The 20,691-nt window shown below is 36.8% G+C and overlaps 2 long non-coding RNA genes and 3 pseudogenes across 4 annotated transcripts; 2 read left to right on the forward strand and 3 right to left on the reverse strand.

Moving 5' to 3' along the window:
- The first annotated feature begins 499 nt into the window (after positions 1–499).
- On the forward strand, positions 500–6,314 carry LOC147925839 (exportin-T-like; annotated as a pseudogene). Its single transcript, XR_015584784.1, has 15 exons — positions 500–1,952; positions 2,703–3,303; positions 3,429–3,518; positions 3,633–3,722; positions 3,820–3,924; positions 4,047–4,106; positions 4,277–4,339; positions 4,456–4,551; positions 4,778–4,936; positions 5,081–5,254; positions 5,355–5,420; positions 5,506–5,604; positions 5,747–5,893; positions 5,983–6,142; positions 6,245–6,314. The product of XR_015584784.1 is annotated as an exportin-T-like (transcript).
- A 399-nt stretch (positions 6,315–6,713) lies between these two features.
- Positions 6,714–11,051, forward strand: LOC104751259 (phenylalanine--tRNA ligase beta subunit, cytoplasmic-like; annotated as a pseudogene). Its single transcript, XR_015584783.1, has 19 exons — positions 6,714–6,788; positions 6,885–6,940; positions 7,034–7,131; positions 7,239–7,367; positions 7,456–7,571; positions 7,729–7,795; positions 8,001–8,042; positions 8,196–8,237; positions 8,476–8,552; positions 8,702–8,828; positions 8,904–9,071; positions 9,392–9,520; positions 9,609–9,710; positions 9,832–9,963; positions 10,059–10,133; positions 10,219–10,326; positions 10,437–10,532; positions 10,637–10,720; positions 10,818–11,051. The product of XR_015584783.1 is annotated as a phenylalanine--tRNA ligase beta subunit, cytoplasmic-like (transcript).
- Positions 11,052–11,436: 385 nt separating this feature from the next.
- On the reverse strand, positions 11,437–14,652 carry LOC104751260 (uncharacterized). Its single transcript, XR_761755.3, has 4 exons — positions 14,476–14,652; positions 13,716–14,123; positions 13,501–13,562; positions 11,437–11,668 (listed from the first exon to the last, which is right to left on the reverse strand). It is a non-coding gene; the product is annotated as an uncharacterized LOC104751260 (long non-coding RNA).
- On the reverse strand, positions 11,829–13,019 carry LOC147925840 (glutathione S-transferase T3-like; annotated as a pseudogene).
- Positions 14,653–16,098: 1,446 nt separating the features above from the next.
- On the reverse strand, positions 16,099–20,487 carry LOC147925841 (uncharacterized). The gene is made up of 2 exons (XR_015584785.1): positions 20,137–20,487; positions 16,099–19,621 (listed from the first exon to the last, which is right to left on the reverse strand). It is a non-coding gene; the product is annotated as an uncharacterized LOC147925841 (long non-coding RNA).
- Positions 20,488–20,691: the final 204 nt, after the last annotated feature.

Here is a 20,691-nt window from a genome sequence, read left to right on the forward strand (position 1 = left end):
CTATATAATCTGTTTTGGTCTTTGGTCTGAGGGGATATATGAGATTCCACGTAGAATCTCTTTTATTCAAAAAGAAATCGACGATTCTTAATTTCAAAATTTTCAGAAATTTAAATTAATTCATAAATTGATATAACTGAAAGTTTATTTATACAAGTCATATATCCAAGGGAATCGATATGGTTCACACTTTACACAATACAAAAAGCCCATGGACCCGATTTGGGTTATATATGTTAAAGTCGGTTTAAAACTTTAATAAAATCCGATATACTGTAAATGATGGGAATGAAAAAATAATTTATATGCCTAGATTTCCCTTATTTATTTACAACTATAATTTTTTTTAGCAGGCCACATAATAATAATTAAAGGAATTAAAGTCAGTATATGTAAAATTAAAACCCTACGCTCCTGTCTTCTTTCCAAGAAGTCTCACAAATTTCTTCATATATATATATAAAATCTCCACAAGCTCTCTCATCAGAAACAAAAATTATTTATATTTACTAAAGAAAACATTGAATTCGAAGAAGAAACTCAAAACTAGGGTTTCAAATTCCCCTTTTCTACTCAACAGCTCACTTCCAAAAATCGATCCTTTTAAATCGCTTAATCGCCGAGATCCTTACTTCTGGTAAGCCCTCAAGCGAAACCCACTTAAAAAGTTTCGTTTTTTTCTCCTTCTTCTTCTTCTTCTTCTTCGTTATCAAAATCGAAGAGGACGGTGAAGGCTGAGAGCTAGCTGACGATACTAATCCGAGCCATTGTTTGACTTCTATACAAATTAAGCAGGACTGGATTATGAATCTCTGTTTTGGAGGGTTGTTAAACACAATGGATGACCTTGAAAAGGCAATTATAATTAGCTTTGAATCTGGTGACTCGGCGTTGAAGTCTCGGGCGGTTGAGTATTGTCGGATAATGAAAGAAACTCCATCTATTTGTAGTATATGTATTGATAAGTTATGGTTTTGTAACGTTGTCCAAGTTCAGTTCTGGTGCCTGCAAGCGCTGCAGGATGTTTTGAGTGTTAATTATGGATCCTTGAGGTTGGATGAGAAGAGTTATGTCAGGAAATCAGTTTTTTGAATGGCGTGTCTTGAGGTTATTGATACTGAGAATGCTGTTAGAGTTGTGGAAGGGCCACCGTTTGTAAAGAACAAGCTTGCACAGGTTTTGGCTACTTTGATCTATTTTGAGTACCCTTTGATTTGGTCTTCGGTGTTTGTTGATTTTATGGGTCACCTGAGCAAAGGAGCTGTTGTGATCGATATGTTTTGTCGGGTTTTGAATGACTTGGATGATGAGTTGATTAGCTTGGATTACCCACGGACACCGGAAGAGATAACTGTGGCTGCTCAGGTCAAGGATGCAATGTGGCAGCAATGTGTCCCTCAGATTGCTAGAGCATGGTATGACATTGTATCGTTGTACAGGAATTCCGATCCTGATCTTTCTGCCACTGTGTTAGATTGCATGAGAAGATTTGTCTCTTGGATTGACATTGGATTGGTTGCAAATGATGCATTTGTTCCGTTACTGTTTGAATTGATTCTGTCTGATGGATTGTCTGATCATGTCCGCGGTGCAGCAGCTGGGTGTGTCTTAGCCATGGTTTCTAAGCGGATGGATCCGCAGTCAAAACGGACCCTTTTGCAGACCCTTCAAATAAGTCGTGTTCTTGGTTTAGCATCCGGAGATGCTGAGTCGGAATTGGTAGCAAAAGTATCTGCTTTGCTTACTGGCTATGCTGTTGAGGTTCTAGAATGCCATAAGCGGTTGAACTCAGAGGAAACCAAGGCAGTCTCCATGGACTTGCTGAACGAAGTTCTGCCATCAGTTTTTCGTGTTATGCAGAACTGTAAGGTGGAATCTACTTTTAGCATCGTCCAGTTTCTCCTAGGTTATGTTTCCACTCTCAAAGGCCTCCCTGCATTAAAAGAGAAGCAGCTGCTCCCTGTGTTTTAAATGGCGAGAGGCAAGGTGAGGCGACAGAGGGTAGGTTTGGCGCCCTGCGCCTAGGCGAGATTCGCCCCACGCCTTTGGTGTATGAGGCGCAACTGCAAAAAACAGACATAAGGTTAGTCATAAATAATCGATTCCTTACCATGTAAGCACAACCTGAGTCTAAAACCAATAGCTTATCATTTGAAATTGAAACATAGAGAAAGATTTGAAAACAAAGAAAAAGCCAATCATGAGTCTGAAACAGAGAAATGAAAACAAAGTAGAAGCAAATCCAACGAAAGTTTAAAACTTAAACACAAAGCCTAAAAATCCATCTCATCATCATCAAACTCGTCATCTTCGACATAGACTTCAGTATCATCATCTCCTCCTATGAAAGTAGAGACTTAGATCAGAGAGGAAAAACTATCGTGAAACTACGAAGCTAATAGTGAAGTTTGACTTTATATGCAAAAAAAGTTTAGGGCTTCTAGCAATAAATTCACGGCAATCAACAAAATCATTCTAGAAACATTTTAAGTAAGCAAATATTGAGAAAATATTGAGGTTTAACCATATATTACCTCCTACTATTGCAGGCGCTAAGCGAGATGAGGCGGGCTCCATGGCAAGGCATCCCGAAGCGAGCGCCTTTGGTCTACCGCCTGGCCTCATCTACTAGAGGCGCTACACCCTTATAATCACCTCGCCTCTCGCCCAGGCACGTCTAGGCGACGCTTTTTTAAACACAGGCTGCTCCACATCACTCAGATACTTGAAGTGATAAGAATTCAGATATGCTATGATCCTATGTATCGTAATGACCTTAATTCACTTGATAAAGTTGGATTGGAAGAGGAAGATAGAATGTCCGAGTTTAGAAAAGACCTCTTTGTCTTATTACGTACCGTGGGCTGTGTTGCTCCCGAACTGAGTCAGCATTTCATTCGTAACTCACTAGCAAATGCTGTTGAGTCCACATCCGAGAGAAATGTCGAAGAAGTGGAAGCTGCTCTTTCGCTTTTGTATTCATTCGGAGAGTCTCTGACCGAGGAGGCCATGAAAACAGGATCTGGGTGTTTGAGTGAACTAATTCCAATGATCTTGACCACACAGTTCCCTGGTCATTCTCATAGACTTGTTGCACTAGTATACTTGGAAAATATAACTAGGTACTTGAAGTTTATTCACGAAAATTCCCAGTACATTCCGAATGTTCTTGGTGCTTTTCTTGACGAAAGGGGTCTGCATCACCAGAATGTTTATGTGAGCCGTAGAGCATGTTACTTGTTCATGAGAGTCGTGAAATTGTTAAAATCAAAGCTTGTACCATTCATTGACGAGATCCTGCAGGTAAGGATTTGGTTTTCTCTTGTCGACAGCTTCTTTGATCTAAGACAGTTACCCAATCCTGTAAATCAGATGTATTTGTTTCTTTACTTTTTTTTGTCTAATCACATCGTTTTTTGAAAAATCAGAACCTTCAAGATACGTTGTCCCAGTTGACGACCATGAACTATGCTTCTAGAGAACTTTCTGGAACTGAAGATGGTAGTCACATTTTTGAGGTTATGACTGCCCCTTGATGCTTCTGTTTTCATATATGTACGTCTGGCTTGGAAAAGAAACTTGTTTCAGCACAGTAAAATATAATCTCTAACTCTTAATGCGGTTTTCTGTAGGCTATTGGCTTAATCATAGGGTTGGAGGATGTCCCAGCTGAAAAGTAGTCAGAGTATCTGTCTTTACTGCTTACCCCTCTTTGTCAACAGGTTGTTGTTTCTACCATTCTCTTGTTTCCTGAAACTTTTTGGCATCATTCATTGTCAGGTATACTCACTCTCTTTCCATATGATGTGATTGTACCAGATTGAGGCAGGAGTTCAGCAGGCGAAAGTTGCAAATTCAGAAGACTTTCCTGTGAAAATTGCAAATATCCAGTTTGCTATTGTGGCAATTAATGCTCTCAGCAAGGTTTGTGCTCCGTTAATTCTAGTTTCTCCAAAAAGACATCTTTCTGTATGCGAGATTTGTTACTAGGTACCTAAAATTTTGCCATTTCTGGGCTTGTTCTTACACTTTTGCTTAAAATTCAGGGCTTCAGTGAACGTCTTGTTACTGGGAGTCGTCCTGGAATTGGTCTCATGTTTAAGCAGGTTTGTATAAAAATAGTTCTTTTTCCTCTTATTAATCATGTTTTGCTTTGCAACCTGTCTTTTAATGTTTTTGTACTTAATGCAACTTCAACTGTCGACTGTATTTAATTCACTGTCCTAGTTGAAACTGCTGTCTTTTCTAACAATTGGTAACCTTCTCCATAATGTAGACACTAGATGTGCTTCTAAGGGTTCTAATTGCATTTCCAAAGGTCAAGCCTTTACGGAGTAAGGTATGTGTTTAGCTGTATGTTAATAAGTAGACATATTGTAATCAGTAGTGTTCCATATTCCTTTATATTAAGTTATTGATCACAGGTCAGTGAATAGCTTTTCCTCTTCTCTGCAGGTCACATCATTCATACACCGTATGGTTGATACCCTTGGATCCTCTGTGTTCCCTTATCTTCCCAAGGCTTTGGAACAGCTACTTGCTGACAGTGAGGTATAACGAAAAATTTCAAAGCTCACCTTACATAATTGATAATTCAATGCTCAACTGCTTTCATTTCCTCAAATTGATATTTATTTGAAATCCTACGATTCACTTCTTCTCTGAGAAGAATATCTACTGATCAATATACTTAGTTTTGTGTAATGATGCTGCGTTGGGCACACTAATTTATAACTTCATCAACAAATATTCATACTGTGTATGTATGTTGTTGCAGCCTAAGGAAACGGTTGGTTTCCTGGTATTACTCAATCAGCTTATCTGCAAGTTCAACAGCGCTCTCCGTGAAATACTGGAAGAAGTATATCCCGTGGTTGCTGAGAGGATTTTCGATGAAATCCCAAAAGATGTTAATGAGGCTGAGACTGTTAATGAGGTACCATATTTTGTTTGGTTTTCTTTTTAGCTCCATCTCCGCACATGATTTCCTGGATATTGTGCAATTGCAACTTGAGAATTGTTGATATCGTAGCATCCTTTATATCCAGTCATATATATATATCCTATTGTCCCTGTGTAGGAAATTAGAGAACGGATAGAGCTTCAAAGGACGCTGTATACATTTCTTCATGTGATAGCCACACACGATCTTTCTTCTGTATTTCTTACGCCCAAAAGTGGGGCTTACCTAGACCGTATGATGCAGCTGCTTTTGACCTCTTCCTGTAATCACAAGGATATTACAGTACGTAAGGTTTGTAAACACTTTCCCTTGTGTTGCATATTCATATCCTTTTGATGATCTTTATCGCTTACTTATACCCTCTTGTTTTTATTCTTTGCCATAAATATAGGCTTGCGTACAGATATTTATCAAGCTTATTAAAGATTGGTGCGCCAAACCATATAGCGAGGAGAAGGTTTGCCTGCTAAATAACATTGATAAACTTTCATTTCGTTATGGAAGAACCACAAATGTCATAACCAAGGATTATTTGCTTTCAGGTTCCAGGTTTTCAGAATTTCATGATCGAAACTTTTGCAACAAACTGCTGTTTGTACAGTGTACTAAATAAATCCTTCGATTTCAGGGATGCAACTACTGTAAGCATAAGAAACCTCATTTCTCTTTCCATTTTTGGAGTTTTCTGTTAGTTGCAGTTGTTGTATAAAAACTACTAGAGAATTATTTCCAAAACTGACTGAATTTTCATTGTTCCCTATGCATCTGTATTTATTGAAACAGCACGCCTTGTTTGGGGAAATCATCACGGCTCAGAAAGTGATGTATGAAAAGTATGGTAATGCGTTTCTCATGCATCTGATGTCGAAAAGTTTTCCAGAAGCACATATCCCACAAGATTTGGCGGAGCAGTATTGCCAAAAGTTGCAGGTTTGATAAGTTTATTACTCGCTCAAACTACCGTAAGGTATAGATGAAATTTCTCTCGTCGTGTGCTTAAACATAGTTTCTCCTTGCAGGGTAATGATATCCGGGGACTCAAGTCATTCTACCAGTCCCTTATAGAAAATCTCCGGGTTCAACAAAACGGGGGTCACGTTTTCAGATAGCATTCGAAACACAGCTAGTTTTTTATAGAGAGAAAGGTTTCTCAGGTCGATTCTGCTACGAGCTTTAAAGGTTTTTACCCCAAAAAAAAAAAAAAAAACTCTTCCTTAAATCTGTAGACTAAAAAGATTGAAACAATGTGTTTTAAATATAATGTACCATCATCTCTTGTAGGTTTCTCCAGATGTAAATAGTATTTGCCAAATGTCTACTTGAGAGGGCAACAAAAGGTTTGTTTTCACCATTCTAGATTCTAAATCCTATTATACTGAGGATTATATACTTAGACAGAGACTCCAAAATTTTGGCTGAAGGTTTTGTTTTCTCTAATTTATTTTATTTAATTAATTAATATGAAATCATTTTAGTTTTTTTTTTTAACAAAGCTCAACTCATTTTTAGTTTCAAACTAGTCTGGTTAAATTAATGAATTTAATATTAATTAAATAAAAAGGAAAATTGCCGGATAAAAAATGTAAAATCAAGAGATTTATTTTTAATATAAAAGTGAAAAGTGGTCTTCTTCTTCTACTTTGGCTTAGCCTCTTTGCACTAAAAAAAAAAAAAACGCTTAGTGAGAGAAACCCTAGCCCCCCCCCCCCCCCCCCCCCCCCCCCCCCTAAATCTGCTGCACACAAGAGAACTCGAAAAGATCGGAGAATGCAGACCATCAGTATTGGCAGAGACCGTTTCTTCGCTGCCCTTGGAGAATCCTACAGTAATTTCATTCAATTTCTCTCTTCTACTTTCAATTCTGCTTCTCTTCCTCTCTGATTCCTCGTCTTCTTACCTTTTTTTTTTTTGAATTTGATAGCTCAGGAAGAGTTCGAGGATCTGTGTTTCCGTTTCGGTATCGAGCTTGATGATGTGGTTGAGTGAGTGTGTTGGAATTATCTCCTTGGTGAACGTCTTAAGTGAGTGAGGATCTGTGCGTTTTAAGTTTTATTTTGAATCGATGAGTAGACTACTGAGAAGGCAATTATAAGGAAAGAAAAGCATATCGACGAAGAAGCTGATGAAGATGAAGAAATCATCTACAAGATTGAAATCCCTGCCAACAGGTTTCAATTACGACTCCTCCTCTAGCTATTTATGTATGCTGTTGAAGAAGATAGATAGATAAATTAGGGAACTGATTTGGTATTTTGTATCTTAAATCTATTTGCAGATATGATTTGCTTTGCCTCGAAGGGCTTGCACAAGCTCTTCGCGTTTTCAACAAGAAACAGGAGATACCTACGATATCCTTGCTGACATTAGCAAAGACAAGATGCTTCAAATGAAAGTTAAACCTGAGGTTTGTAAAGAGATCTTTATCTTCGCAACCACCTTCATGATTGAAAGTTTCTGTATCTATAGTTATATTTTTTTTTTCCTTTTTGTAGACATCGGAGATTCGTCCATTTGTTGTATGTGCTGTTTTGAGAGGTGTTTCCTTTGACGAGGCTCGTTACAACAGCTTCATTGATCTTCAGGATAAGCTGCATCAGAATATTTGCCGGTAAGTTATAGGATAAAATTCGGTTTCTCTTGCATTATTAGCTACCATCATTGTGTGATTTGCATTTTTGGGATTAAAAATATGGCTTCCATTGATTACTAAGGTTCCATTCTCTTCAAATGATGTGATGTTCGTTTATCTTATCTACATATTTCAGGCGAAGAACCCTGGTTGCAATCGGAACGCATGACCTTGATACATTGCAGGGTCCATTCACATACGAGGTAATTATGTGTTATCATCTTTCTTATTCTTGTTTTTATCTCTCTCTTGTTTCTTTACTTGTACATTTGGTGTATCTGTTCTAATTTGGTGTACTTCTCATTATCAGACTTTCATACAGTCTGTTCCTTTCAGTTTATGTAGACACATTCTTTTGGTTGAGCTTTTCCTGTGAGCCATTGACACTATGTTCTTTACTATTTTCAGGCTCTGCCGCCAACGGATATAAATTTTGTACCTTTGAAGCAAGTAAGTCAAAATATCCTTATGGGTTCATTACCTTCAACTAGTATATCTGGTTAAAGCATTTTCATTTCTGGTGCAATTTCTCGCTTCGACATAGTGAAAATTTAGTTCAGGATGGTTTCATATATGTACCTAATCCTAATTTCGTGGTCGCAGACAAAGAGCTTCAGGGCTGACGAACTAATGGAATTTTACAAGGTAAATAGTTAAACTCTTACTCTGGTAATTGTGTTGGGACATTTGTTGCTCTTGTGAAACTATAATTTCTTTGAAGCAAACAATCTACGAAAGATATCGCTGAACTGATACTTGGTGGACATGTATTATGAGTTTACATAAGTGTTTACATACTGAATAACTACGTAGGCTCTCCGAAGGATTTTCCTCTGCAATGTATCCTTATTGTGTGATTGATTTTCTTTACTTTTGTTTGCAGTCAGATATGAAGCTAAAAAAATTTCTACACATAATCGAGAATTCACCCGTCTTCCCTGTATTATACGACAGCAAAAGGTATTTGGTTCTTCCTAGTACCTATTAAATTAACTTTGGTTAAGTAAGATATCTATCAATCTATAATAATTACTTTCTTGACCAATCACAGTAATTTTCATATCATAAATAAATTATGTAGTGAACATAATGAAAGTTCACTTTTGCAGAACTGTGCTGTCGTTGCCACCTATTATCAATGGTGCACATTCTGCAATTACACTGCAGACAAAGAATGTCTTCATTGAATGCACAGCAACTGATTTGACGAAGGCCAAGACTGTTCTGAATACAATGGTATGCTGCAAACAGATCAGAACTAGTGTGCTCAACTTAAAATCAATATCTAACTAGTCATTCAACATGTTCCAGGTTACAACATTTTCAGAGTATTGTGAGAGAAAGTTTGAGATTGAGCCTGTTGAAGTTACATATGATGACGGGAAGTCATATATCTGTCCGGATTTAGCTGTCTATGATATGGAAGTTTCTCTCTCTTATATTACAGACTCAATTAGAGTCTCTTTGGAGGTGGAACAGGTAATATATACATCACTGCTGTCAAGTTGTTATAAATGAACCAATCTCATTTCCTTTCTTGAGATGGCTATTTTAGAAACCTTAGCATTTGTATACGGATTTATCCTTCTACCTGTAGCTAGTGTTTTCATAAAAATCTGTATGCATCATTTGGGTTTACTGCAGAATACAAAGCAAACTGTTACTTCTCATAGCCTGAAATTTTCTGTTATCGGTTTCACATGTCTGCTGTGATTTTCCTTCTGTCTCAGGTCTCTAAATTCTACTCTGCAATGATTTTAATCATCTTTTTTTTGTGAAATGGGCTTCGTATCTTTCAGGTTACAAGTCTGCTGACCCGAATGCAACTACATGCTGAGCCAGCAAAGTCTAGTGATAACCAATGTGCCATAAAAGTACATGTATCCCCCAGCAGGAGTGACGTTCTCCACCCTTGTGATGTTATGGAGGTATATTTTGACAATCCAAACCTTTCTGTGTTGCTGCCGTTGTGATGATTCTCTATATAACTAATTAATTTTACTTATATTTCACCAGGATGTTGCCATCGCCTATGGTTTCAATAACCTTCCAACAAGATCGCCTGCTTCGATTAAACCACTGCCTTTAAATGAGCTCACCGATCTTCTCAGAATAGAGGTATTAGCACCTCCATTTTGATTTTGCATCAGCTCACAGTGATCTGTGTTTCACGTGAAGTTAACTTTAAAGCATTTGTTTCTCTTTCTCACGAAGGTTATCTTTGTATTTTGAATTTTAGATTGCGATGAATGTGTACACTGAAGTGGTAACGTGGCTAATATGTTCGCGCAAGGAAAACTTTGCAATGCTAAATAGAGAGGATGATAACTCAGCAGTAATAATTGCGAACCCGCGGTCTGCTGACTTTGAGGTTCGTCTTGAGTCCTATGGTCATCTCTTTATAAACTTCTTTAATGCTAGTGCTGTGCTAATTGAGGAAAATTGTTTCATTTTATGTGGTAATAGGCCATGAGGAGGACTCTCATGCCTGGAATTTTGAAAACTGTTGGCTCAAACAAAGACCACCCTAAACCAATTAAGGTAAACATCTCTGGTGACTGATTAGCTAGATATTAGATTTGAGTGTTGCCTTGATGATAAAAGTTGTTTCTTTTGGTTCAAAAAGATTTATGAAATCAGTGATGTGGCAATGTTGGATGAAAGCAAAGACGTTGGTGCATCCAATCGACGCCATCTTGCTGCACTACATTGTGGTGCTACTTCTGGATTTGAGGTATGAATTCCCTTTGTTAGCCATATATGTTTGCACTAATTCAATATATTAACATATATGTTCACAACTTAATCAATTGATATGCTTTCTCTGTACAATTCTTGATTCAGCTTATCCATGGCCTTGTCGATAGAATCATGGAAGTGATGGCAATCCCATTTGTACCAGTCAATGACAATACCGGATACTATATAAAGCTCTCTCAAGTAAGCTCTCTCCATACCATTCACAAGCATCTAATGCTTTCTCATAATCGACTCACTCAAGATCCTAATCTCTCTGTCTCTCTCTCTATTGCGTTCTGTAACAGGAGCCTGAGTTTCTACCGGGCAGGCAAGCTAGCATCGTTGTCCGAGGGAAACAAATTGGCAACTTCGGGATCGTGCATCCCCAGGTACACTCATATATGTGTATGCTTGTTCGAATCCAAAAAACTAGCCAGATTATTATTTGTTTCCAACCGTTTTCTGTCTTTATTTTGTTTCGTTCAGGTTTTGAACAACTTCGACATCCCTGATCCATGCTCTTTCGTGGAGATAGACGTCGAAGCTCTCTTATAGAAAAGAAACCAAGCAAATGTAATGTTTTCACCTGGTTCTTGTTGTCTTTGTGATAGTTCATTGTCTTAAAGTACAAACATTTAACTGCTCAGTTGTTTTTGACCCCATTTGTTATAATCAATTTATATTCTCAACTTTTTCTCGATTATAATATTATTTGGAAAATAAGTGTTTTTTAAAAGTGATGTTAAGAAGGAATCAATATCTAGTTATCTACTAAGAACAGTGGCCAAAATTTAGAGCTGACTAATCTAGATTCTTAGAAACTAAGAAAAAGAATCTAAAACCAAAAAAAAGTTGTCTACTCTTTTAATGTTAGAAAATACAGTCTAATGTTGATTATTATTTCCCCTAATTTTTTATATTTATAAACGCGAAGTAGTTTGATTTTAAAGGTGGCGTTGAAAATGTCTATGAGACGTAACGAAGATTATTTTGTGTGTGTATGTGTGAAAATAAGAGAACTTTTAAAATCCTTAGGGCATCTCCATTGGTAAGTTTTTTAACAAGTTTGTTAGAAATATTATAATCACCAAAAATACAAATTTAGTTACTAAAAACTTTTAAAAGATTTTGTAAAATTTATCTCTCCAATGGTAAGTTTCTTAACAAGTTTCTTAGCATTACATTTTAAAAAAACAGAACTTGTTTTACAAGCAAAACAGAATTTGAAAGGTGAAATGGACAGAACTGAGGCTTTCCCCTTCTGTTTGTGAGTGGGATCGTCCTCCTAATGTGAATGAGAAGAGCATTGTTTGCCTTCTCTTGGGACATAAACGAACCTGCATGCATATAGATGTGGACTCATATATAAATCCAATAACAAACACTCAAACATTATCTCTCCAGTTAAGTCACTTATAAAGTGTCCACAAAAACATAACACAAACTCAAAGAAGAACTCAAACCAAACTCAAACTGAAACAAGAACACAACACAAACTAAAACAAGAACATATTCATTCAAGAACACACAAACATACAACCGATCTTGTCAAAGTACAGAAACTGAAAGAAACAACATACTACATAAACTCTCAAACTGATTAGTGTGACAACATGTCATTAATTAACTTGGCCTTTAGAGCCTTTTCTGTTTCACTTAGTGTTTCTGTTTTTGAAATTAGGTTTTCAAGCATAGTATGCTTGGTTTGCTTCTCGTGCATAGCAAAAGCCTTCTCTTGCAAAGCAAAATCCTTTTCCTTCATCTCATACATCCTTTGGAGCTCCAACATCTGAAATTCCAAGAGAGCCTTCTGTTCATCGCAAGTGCTTGTTGTGCTTGTTGTGTTGTTGTTTTTTTTTCCTTTTCCCTTTGCAGCCTTAACACCAGGAGGACGACTAAGCGATTCATCCTCTCCATGAGTTTTCCCTTTGGAGTTGTATCTTGTGTAGAACCGTCGTTGCACTTCCTTCTTTTCGTCCCTGCAGTACCTTTAGTCGAAGATGCAATCCATTTCTAATCATGTCGAAGCTCTCTCCAAGCATGCTCAAGGGTGAACTTTATCTTGTAATCGTTGAAGAAGATTTGGTATGCCAATTTCATGACATCATCCTCATTCTGGCCAGAAGCTCTCTGTCTTGTTGCAGCCTCATAGCTTCCTACAAACTTGCAAACGTGTTCATTAATCTTCTGCCACCTTTGCTTACAGTGAGTGGGCTCTCTCTTGTCCGCATCAGCTAGCTTAAGCATTTTAGCATAATAAGCTGCAATGCGCGCCCAAAAACGACCACCTTTTTGATCATTTGCAGTTATAGCATCCTTACTAGTATTGAGCCAAGCGCTGATCAGCGCCACATCTTCTGTGTGAGACCATTTCCGTCTGCTAAAACGCTCCTTAGGTTTGTCTTGATCTAGGGTTGGAACATCAGTACATTGGGTACTAAAGACTGGGATATCTGTTGATGGAAAACTCTCATACATTGGAGGTTGTTGACTGGTTAAGAGGTAAAAAAAGCTTGAAGATTGATTATAAGAATCCATAACCGTGTCAAAGATCAAAGGAGAAAGGAAGAGTTTAAGTGTGAAACTATAATGAAAAGATCAAAGAGAGAAGAAGGGTTTAGGTGTGAAAGCGGAATGAAATATCAAAGGAGAGAAGAAGGGTTTAAATGTGAAAGATCAAAGTGTGAAAAAGTGATGGTCTGTGTTAAGGGTCGGGTTTAAATGTGAAACTACAAGTTGTGGTTAGTGTAGTTAGCAATCAATACCAAATTACTAACAAGCATTTATCACACATACAAGTATTAAAGAGATTAAGTATGATGTAGACATATAGTAGTCTAAGTCTTAGTAGTTGCAACTAACAAGCATTTATCACAATGTCTTAGTAGTCGCAACTAACAAGCATTTAACATGAATCCACTTCTTTCTATCACATCAGCTAGTAGAAGCAATCAACGTAGTTCAGGAGCAATGTATACACGAAGACTATTGATCATTCTTTTTAACTAATCACTTCATTGAAGTAGATAACTATCAAAGTAATAAAGAGTAAACATAATAAACAAAAGAATATACTAAAAGACGCACAGAGCACACAAAAGTTCCAAGAAAGAAACTTAACAAGAAAACAAGATACCATAACATTTTAATGTTAAGAGAGTGAACTAACCGTTTCTGTGCTGATTCGTGATATATCCTCTTGTAGTGATTGTAAACTGCCACTGCAAGCACCTGCATCAACGAGGTAACAAAAGAATGCATTAAGAACTGGGTAATAATAAGCCACTGAGACAACAGTTTGATCACAGAAGAAGATATGATGAAGCGTAAATATGAATATAAAGATTCATAAGAATCGAACAAAGCTGTGTCTCTAACGGTTACCATAAATTTTGTCTCTCGCCTCCGTTTTGTTCAAATACAGAACAACCAGACCAAGCTCAGCTCTTGTGCTCTCATACATTGGATTCTCATCTTCTCACCTTTAAGATCAAATTTGATATCATTTGAAGGGTTAATAATCCAAAAAGTCAAAACAAAAATAATACTACAAGAATCGAACCAAAGAAACCAGATTTATGCATCAATCAATCCACAACAACAACGAGCAAAAAAATTATACGAAATTTACAGAGAAACCCCTAAAAATTTCACAACAGCAGATAATTTCAATTGAAAATCAATTATGAAATGCATCAGTTGTGAATCATTAGAAATAGTTCACAACAGCAGATCTGTACGACATAAATCGATTGAAAATCAATTCAATAAAACAAGAAATTGAATATGATGCTGTAGAGGATGTGAAGCTTTTTAAGCATATAGTAAAAGATGGCGATCACTCCATAACGAAGGAGGAGTATCTTCAAACTGTTAATGTTGTGCATCCATCTATGGCCATGAGGGCATTTTTTTTTTGTCAACAAAAAAAAAAAAAAAAAAAAAAAATGCCCTCATGGCCATAGATGGATGCACAACATTAACAGTTTGAAGATACTCCTCCTTCGTTATGGAGTGATCGCCATCTTTTACTATATGCTTAAAAAGCTTCACATCCTCTACAGCATCATAGCAACCAATTCTCGAAATCAATTGTCGAAATCCATCCAAGTCTACTCGAGAATTTTCTTCCACACCATATTGCCCGGAGAGTACTTTCCTGTTTTGATTATTCAGGTTTTCAACAACACGTTGCTCAAAGGAATTTTGTCGTGAGGAACGTATCATTTTTGGAGTATGGAAAAGACAGGGTTGATCAAAGGAGATCTGGAGAAAACGATTTTTCTTTTTGAAATTATGTTTAGGTGAATAGATTATGGTAGATCAATCGATGTGGGAGGATGGGTATTTAATTGCCTTTGGGTGAGTGTGGAATTAGGTTGGGACTTAGGACCGTTAGGTTGTTTAAGAATTGATTACGATTAGTTGTGTGTGTGTGTATGTGTTTTTTTTTATTTGTTTTGTTTTGTCGTAGGATCTCATGCACACAATACTCTTATCGTTTTACCACTACGTACACATACTCTCTACAAAACTATTAAAGTAATCCTAACTAATACTAGAGAGGCACAATTTAGTTGAGTATCAATCACCTTTTCATCTTGTAATTTAGTTGGTTACATGTGTTTGACATAAACAACATTTTAATTTTATTTATCTCTATAAGTACTCAAAGTCGGCATCAAAATGTCACTATCTAAGAGTTAAGGATTATTGAACAATATTTTACTACTCTTGATTACATTGGTTTTATTTTTTTTACTAAACTAGAAGAATCCCATAATTCCAACTACTTTGTTTAAAAATATGGTTATGAATCTCCTTGATCAGTCGTCTAGTATTTTTTTTATCTTGTTAGTGTATATTGGTGTTGTTACAAAAAACAAAAAATTTCTAGCAGTGGGTAAAAGGAATTACTAGTATCCTAATTAACTTAGTCAGGTTAGGTGAGGTGATTTAATAAAGCAATTAATATTGTGAACACAGAAGAAAGCATCTCTAATTAGTGGACCCGATAGTTCAAAATGAATTGTGATAAAGAATAATATATATTTTTTTGGGTCAAACCATAAATAGTCTTATATAATATGAGAATGTTTTCTCTTAAACTTTGTATAACACGACGACATTTGGCAGCGTATATTTTTAACATTTGTCTTCATTTCTTAATTATTTAATTTTTTTAATTTATTTTTCTTAAAAGTACATACATTTTTTATATTCACTAAATTGAAATGATATTTCTGTACTAAAAAATATATTGACATTTATGCAATGTTCTTTTAGTAATTATATATAGATATCAATTATCAATATTTTCTATAATTAACTTAACATTATATAATGTTACATAAGTATCATTTATCAATATTTAATATAATTACCATAACATTATAATTTTTGCAAATAAGAAAGAATTAAATATTAATATTATAAATTTAAACAAAATAACTCTGATTATTAAAGATTTCAATATTAATATCATAATTTTGGAAAAATATAATGTGATAGTTAATAAATTCTTTACTAATTTCAAGCGAGAAAAATATTATAATAGTATAATAATTATTTTTTGACAAAAAAGTATAATATTTGTTTCACACTTTTTGTGCCAAAAGATCAAATCAGTTTATTCTAAAATAATTTCAAGATATAAACAATATAATATTTTATTTTCCTATAATAGTAATCATTAAAACAATTTATTGCATATTAATTCTTGAAAAATGTAACTCCCATGATGTTTGAAAAAATTAATAAACAAATCTTTCATCATATGAATACACTTTAATTGATTAATTGCAATACAATCTGTGTTTTACAAAAAAAGAAATACAAACAAAACCTATGGTATATTTATTCTTTGAAATGTAACCATAACTCTCATGATGTTTACCAAAAAAAACTGAAAAACCTCTCATACTACTACAAAGTTATCTATACATAACTAGACAAAGTCTTCATTAATGTAACATCCGCGAACCAAAATGTAACATCCGCAAACCGAAATCCCGGTTTATGGATTGCATCGGTCGATGCAAGGTTGGTTTTTCTGCGGACGAGTTAAGTTAAATGCTGCGTTTTGGGTTAAGAAAACCCTTAACACGAGTTTTGTCTCATTCGACGTGTTTTGGCCGTTTTTGAGAAATAGAAAGAGAGAAAGAGTTTTGTGAGAGTTCTTGAGCGTTTTGGGATATTCTTGGAGGTTTGTGGCGTTTTCTGGTGAGATCTGAGGTTTAGAACGTTGTAAGAGCTTGCTAGGAGTGTTTTCTTGCATGACCATGACTTATCTAAGCTAGAGATCTCTCTGATTTGCTTGTTATGTGTTGTTAGGCTTGTTAGATTGTTATTTGGGACGTTAGGAAGCTTTCTTGTGGTTTGGGATCGAGTTTTGTGGTTGTAGGAACGAAGATCCGGCGAGAAGCGTCGAGGAAAACACGAAGTGCATCGGTCGATGCAAGTGCGAGGACGGCGCGTAAAACCTAGGGTTTTCGTGCAATGTCGAGCATGCGTCGGTCGATGCAGTGCGAGTGTCGATCGATGCAAGTGCATATAGCATCGGTCGATGCAAGTGCATATAGCATCGGTCGATGCAACCTTGTGTCGGCCGATGCATCGCCATCTGGTGTCAGTCGATGCATGCTGGTGTCGGTCGATGCAGAGTCGTGGTTTGTTATTGTTGATTGATTGATTGTTGGATAATGGTTAGAGATGTCTTTATTGCTTGTGTGTATAGCCCAGTAGATGGGAGGATTGCCTTACTGAGTGTTTATAGAATACTCATGCATTGCAATTTGTGTTTGTGGTGCAGGTAAAGGCAAAGTGTGATCGTGGAATCAAGGCAATGAAGAAGAGGATGTTCTAGTGGTTCGCTTGGTTGTCTGGCTTCTGTTAGGTTGCTAGAGTTGAGACCTAGAATGTTGTTTAGGATTGTTGGTTCTATGATTCATGTTGTTTGGAATATTAGTTTATGGTTTTGGAATTAATATTGGATATTATCTTTGGTTATTGGATATTTATTGGATATTGGTTTATGTTATTTCCGTTGTTGGTTGTGATTGTGTTAGGTGGTAGTGGATATAGGACCACTAGTTGTAGTTTATTTATTATTATTCTTTTTGTTATTATTTATTATTTAAAAAAATAATTGGTCGTGTCGTTTCTGTTTGGTATCAGAGCCCTTACGGTTCTAGGTTTGGGTTCACTAGGCTTTGTGTTGTAGATGTTTGGGATTTGCATGCTTTGATTGATAATGTGAGTTAGTCAATTGTGTGTGACATGGAGTCCTAGAACATCCTCTTCGAGCCTACAGTGTGATTCCACGGTGAGTTTGTATTTGTGTATTTGAGTTACGAAAGAGTTTGCTTGTTAGCCTCTGTTATTGGAAGTGCAGTGGTTAAAGGTGTTTGAGTTGTTGGTCTTAGTCATGGTCGGGCGGGTCCCGAGGCCAACGAGTGTGTGGTCCAGAGTTTCACGAGGAGGTACGTGAGCGGGTCGCAAGCGTATCAGGAGGGACCAGAGGGAGGTAGGCCGGTGAGCGTGTCGGGGTGCTGGGAACCCAGATGTGGGGTTGCAGCAGGTGTAGCCCAGTGTCGAGATGATTGCTTGGTAGATCTGTTGGCGTGTTGTTGGAGCGGTTACCGAGAGTGGTACCAGTGCAGGCTCCAGTGGTACCGCATGTGGCGGGGTGCAGTCGAGACTGCGGATGTTGAGGAATTTCCTTCTTATGTTAGGAAGATGGAGCAGTTGTAGACGCCGGTGCGAGATTCTTCTCGAGAGGTATCGAGTCTAGAGAGGCGGATATGTGGACATTTGTAGTTGGAGCAGATAATTTTCTCTGTTTGGTGGGTAATCCAGTTGGATATTAGAAGTTGAGTGGGCAGATGTAACATTGAAATGTTATACTCGGACCACATGATTACTTTTTGTCGAGAGATGTTTATAATTGTTAAGGATTGTTGCTTCTGAGGGGATGATGATTTCCTTGAATACCGATAGCTCGAAGGGCTGAGGGCTCCGAGAGTGGCAGAGGGGATGATGTTTCCTTGAGGGGATGAGTAGTTTCCCTGATACCGAGATCTTGAGGATTGTGGTCCAAGAGTGAGACGATATAACTCGAAGACGCTGGTATGAGAGTGAGATCGGTATGGCTCGAAGGTTGTGACCTAAGAGTGGAAGAGTTGGGAGCAAGCAATGTATAGAACGTGAGCATAAACATAACGACGAAATGTAGACTTCGAGAGTGTTGGTGGTTTAATCTTGGATTTTAGGATTATGTTGGCCGTTGGTCCAGGGTTTATGACCGGTGCGGTCATGAATGTTTGGCTGATGTGCCAAGATTGGGTGGCCGGTGGTGCTGGAGTCCCGGGAAGGAGAGCTGCAGCAGGTATGAGCCGACAAGGGCATGGTTGCTAGGTAGATAAGATTCACGAGAAGCCTTCATGGCAGGATAAACTAATCGTTGTGACGATGGTGGATGAAGTTCATTGGAAATGGATAGGGTTGCTAGATTCAAGGTTTTGGTAAGCTTGCTGGAGGGAAACAAGTCAAGTAGGTTAAGTTGGCGGCTTGCAAGGCGTTTGATGTGGTGAATCGGAATATGCGAACGTATGGTACTTGTTTGTTTTATTATGCTCGTATTGATGATTTGTTGTGGAGAATTGCCAAGTGGAAAAGCTATTTCGGGAATAGGCTATCTTGTGGAAGTTTTCCTAAGAGGCAAGTTACTAGAGGTTCTTGGACGAACAAGAGGGTTGATATTCAGGTGGCGGCGAGTTGATGTCGGCATACTTGAGTATTTGTTTAGTAGAGCTGAAGAAGTAACTAGAGGATTTATGGAGCAAGGGAATCATCTGTCCTAGTGTATCACCGTGGGGAGCACCAGTGTTATTTGTTTAGAAGAAGGATGGGAGTTTCCGCTTGTGTATTGACTAACGATGTTTGAATCGGGTCACTTTGAAGAACAAGTACCCTCTTCCCAGGATTGATGAGTTGTTGGATCAGTTGAGGGGTGCTACTTGGTTCTCCAAGGTAGATCTGGCATCGGATTATCATCAGATACCGATAGATGAGGCAGATGTGAGAAAGACGGCTTTAAGGACGAGGTATGGACATTATGAATTTGTGGTGATGCCTTTCGGGTTGACTAACACGCCAGCAGCATTTATGAGATTGATGAACAACGTGTTTCTGTAACATTTTACCAACCATCTGGTATCTCTCTCCACCAAATCCAGAATACACATCTCCTTCCATTCTTGATTCCATCAAAAGCTCAAATCTTGATTGATCTACAGAACAAAAAAAAAAAGGCAAATAAAACTCACATTAAACAAGTGTCTGTCTTCTTCCGTTGACCTTGTCTATTATAAAGCTCTTTGATCACTCACATAAAGATTCTACTTTTTTCCAGTAACACAAATCAAAGATAATAGTATTTTTCTTTCTTTTTGTTTGCAGTTACATTTTCAATCTCAAGAACCATCAATTTCGGACTAAACACCAAACACGTTTTAAGGAAAAAAGAGATCTATATATAGATAAAAAGAAAAAAAGGAGAAATAAGTAAATAGCTCTTCTATAAGTAGTAGCCTTCACCTATATAGTGAGATAATCTCAACAAAAGTAGAAACCGATTCTATAAGATTCATAAAAAATTTTGAAGACCTAGAAACCAAAAGAATCATATCTATCTATGAACTCAGAAAGCAAAGCAAGATTTTTTTTCCACAAAAGCTTTGATTACATAACAAAACAAAACATTAAAAAGTTAAGATTTTTTTCTGCTCAAAATTCAGTTTCTTACCTTGAAAAATAAAACAAGCTCCGTGAAGAGGTGGTGTGACACAGAGGGATGAAATCGAGATTTATTTTTTCCTCGGGAAATAAAACTAAGAATCTTTATATTTTTCCTTGTTTATGGAGAAAATAATATGACAATTATTGGAAAGCAAAGAGAGAAAAAAAAGGAATCTACTTGTCGTCTGTAGACAAACAGTTTGAGACAGAGAGAGATTTTGAGGGGAATATTTATATATAAATGTTCTTATCTTTTTTTTTTATATAGGAATAAAAGATTTTTATTTGGGTGTTGTTGTTGTACTTGCTTGGCTTACTCTGCATCTGTAATTTGCAGAGAGTTATGGAGGTTAAAGATATTGTGCCACTGTGTCAGACATCTGTAGCAAAATTATTTATTTTTTTGACCCGACCCGTAACTTTTGTTTTTATTCTTTATAGTGTCAGCTCAGTAGTGAGGTCGGACAAGGGGACTTAAAATCTATTTTTAAAAATTTATATGAAGTTAATATTTAGCATGTAAAATTTAAAAATATGGGTCAGAAAATTTAACGTATGAAGT

The sequence above is a fragment of the Camelina sativa genome, chromosome 16 (genome assembly GCF_030686135.1).
Source record: "Camelina sativa cultivar CO46 ecotype springtype chromosome 16, ASM3068613v1".
Classification (NCBI taxonomy): Eukaryota; Viridiplantae; Streptophyta; class Magnoliopsida; order Brassicales; family Brassicaceae; genus Camelina; species Camelina sativa.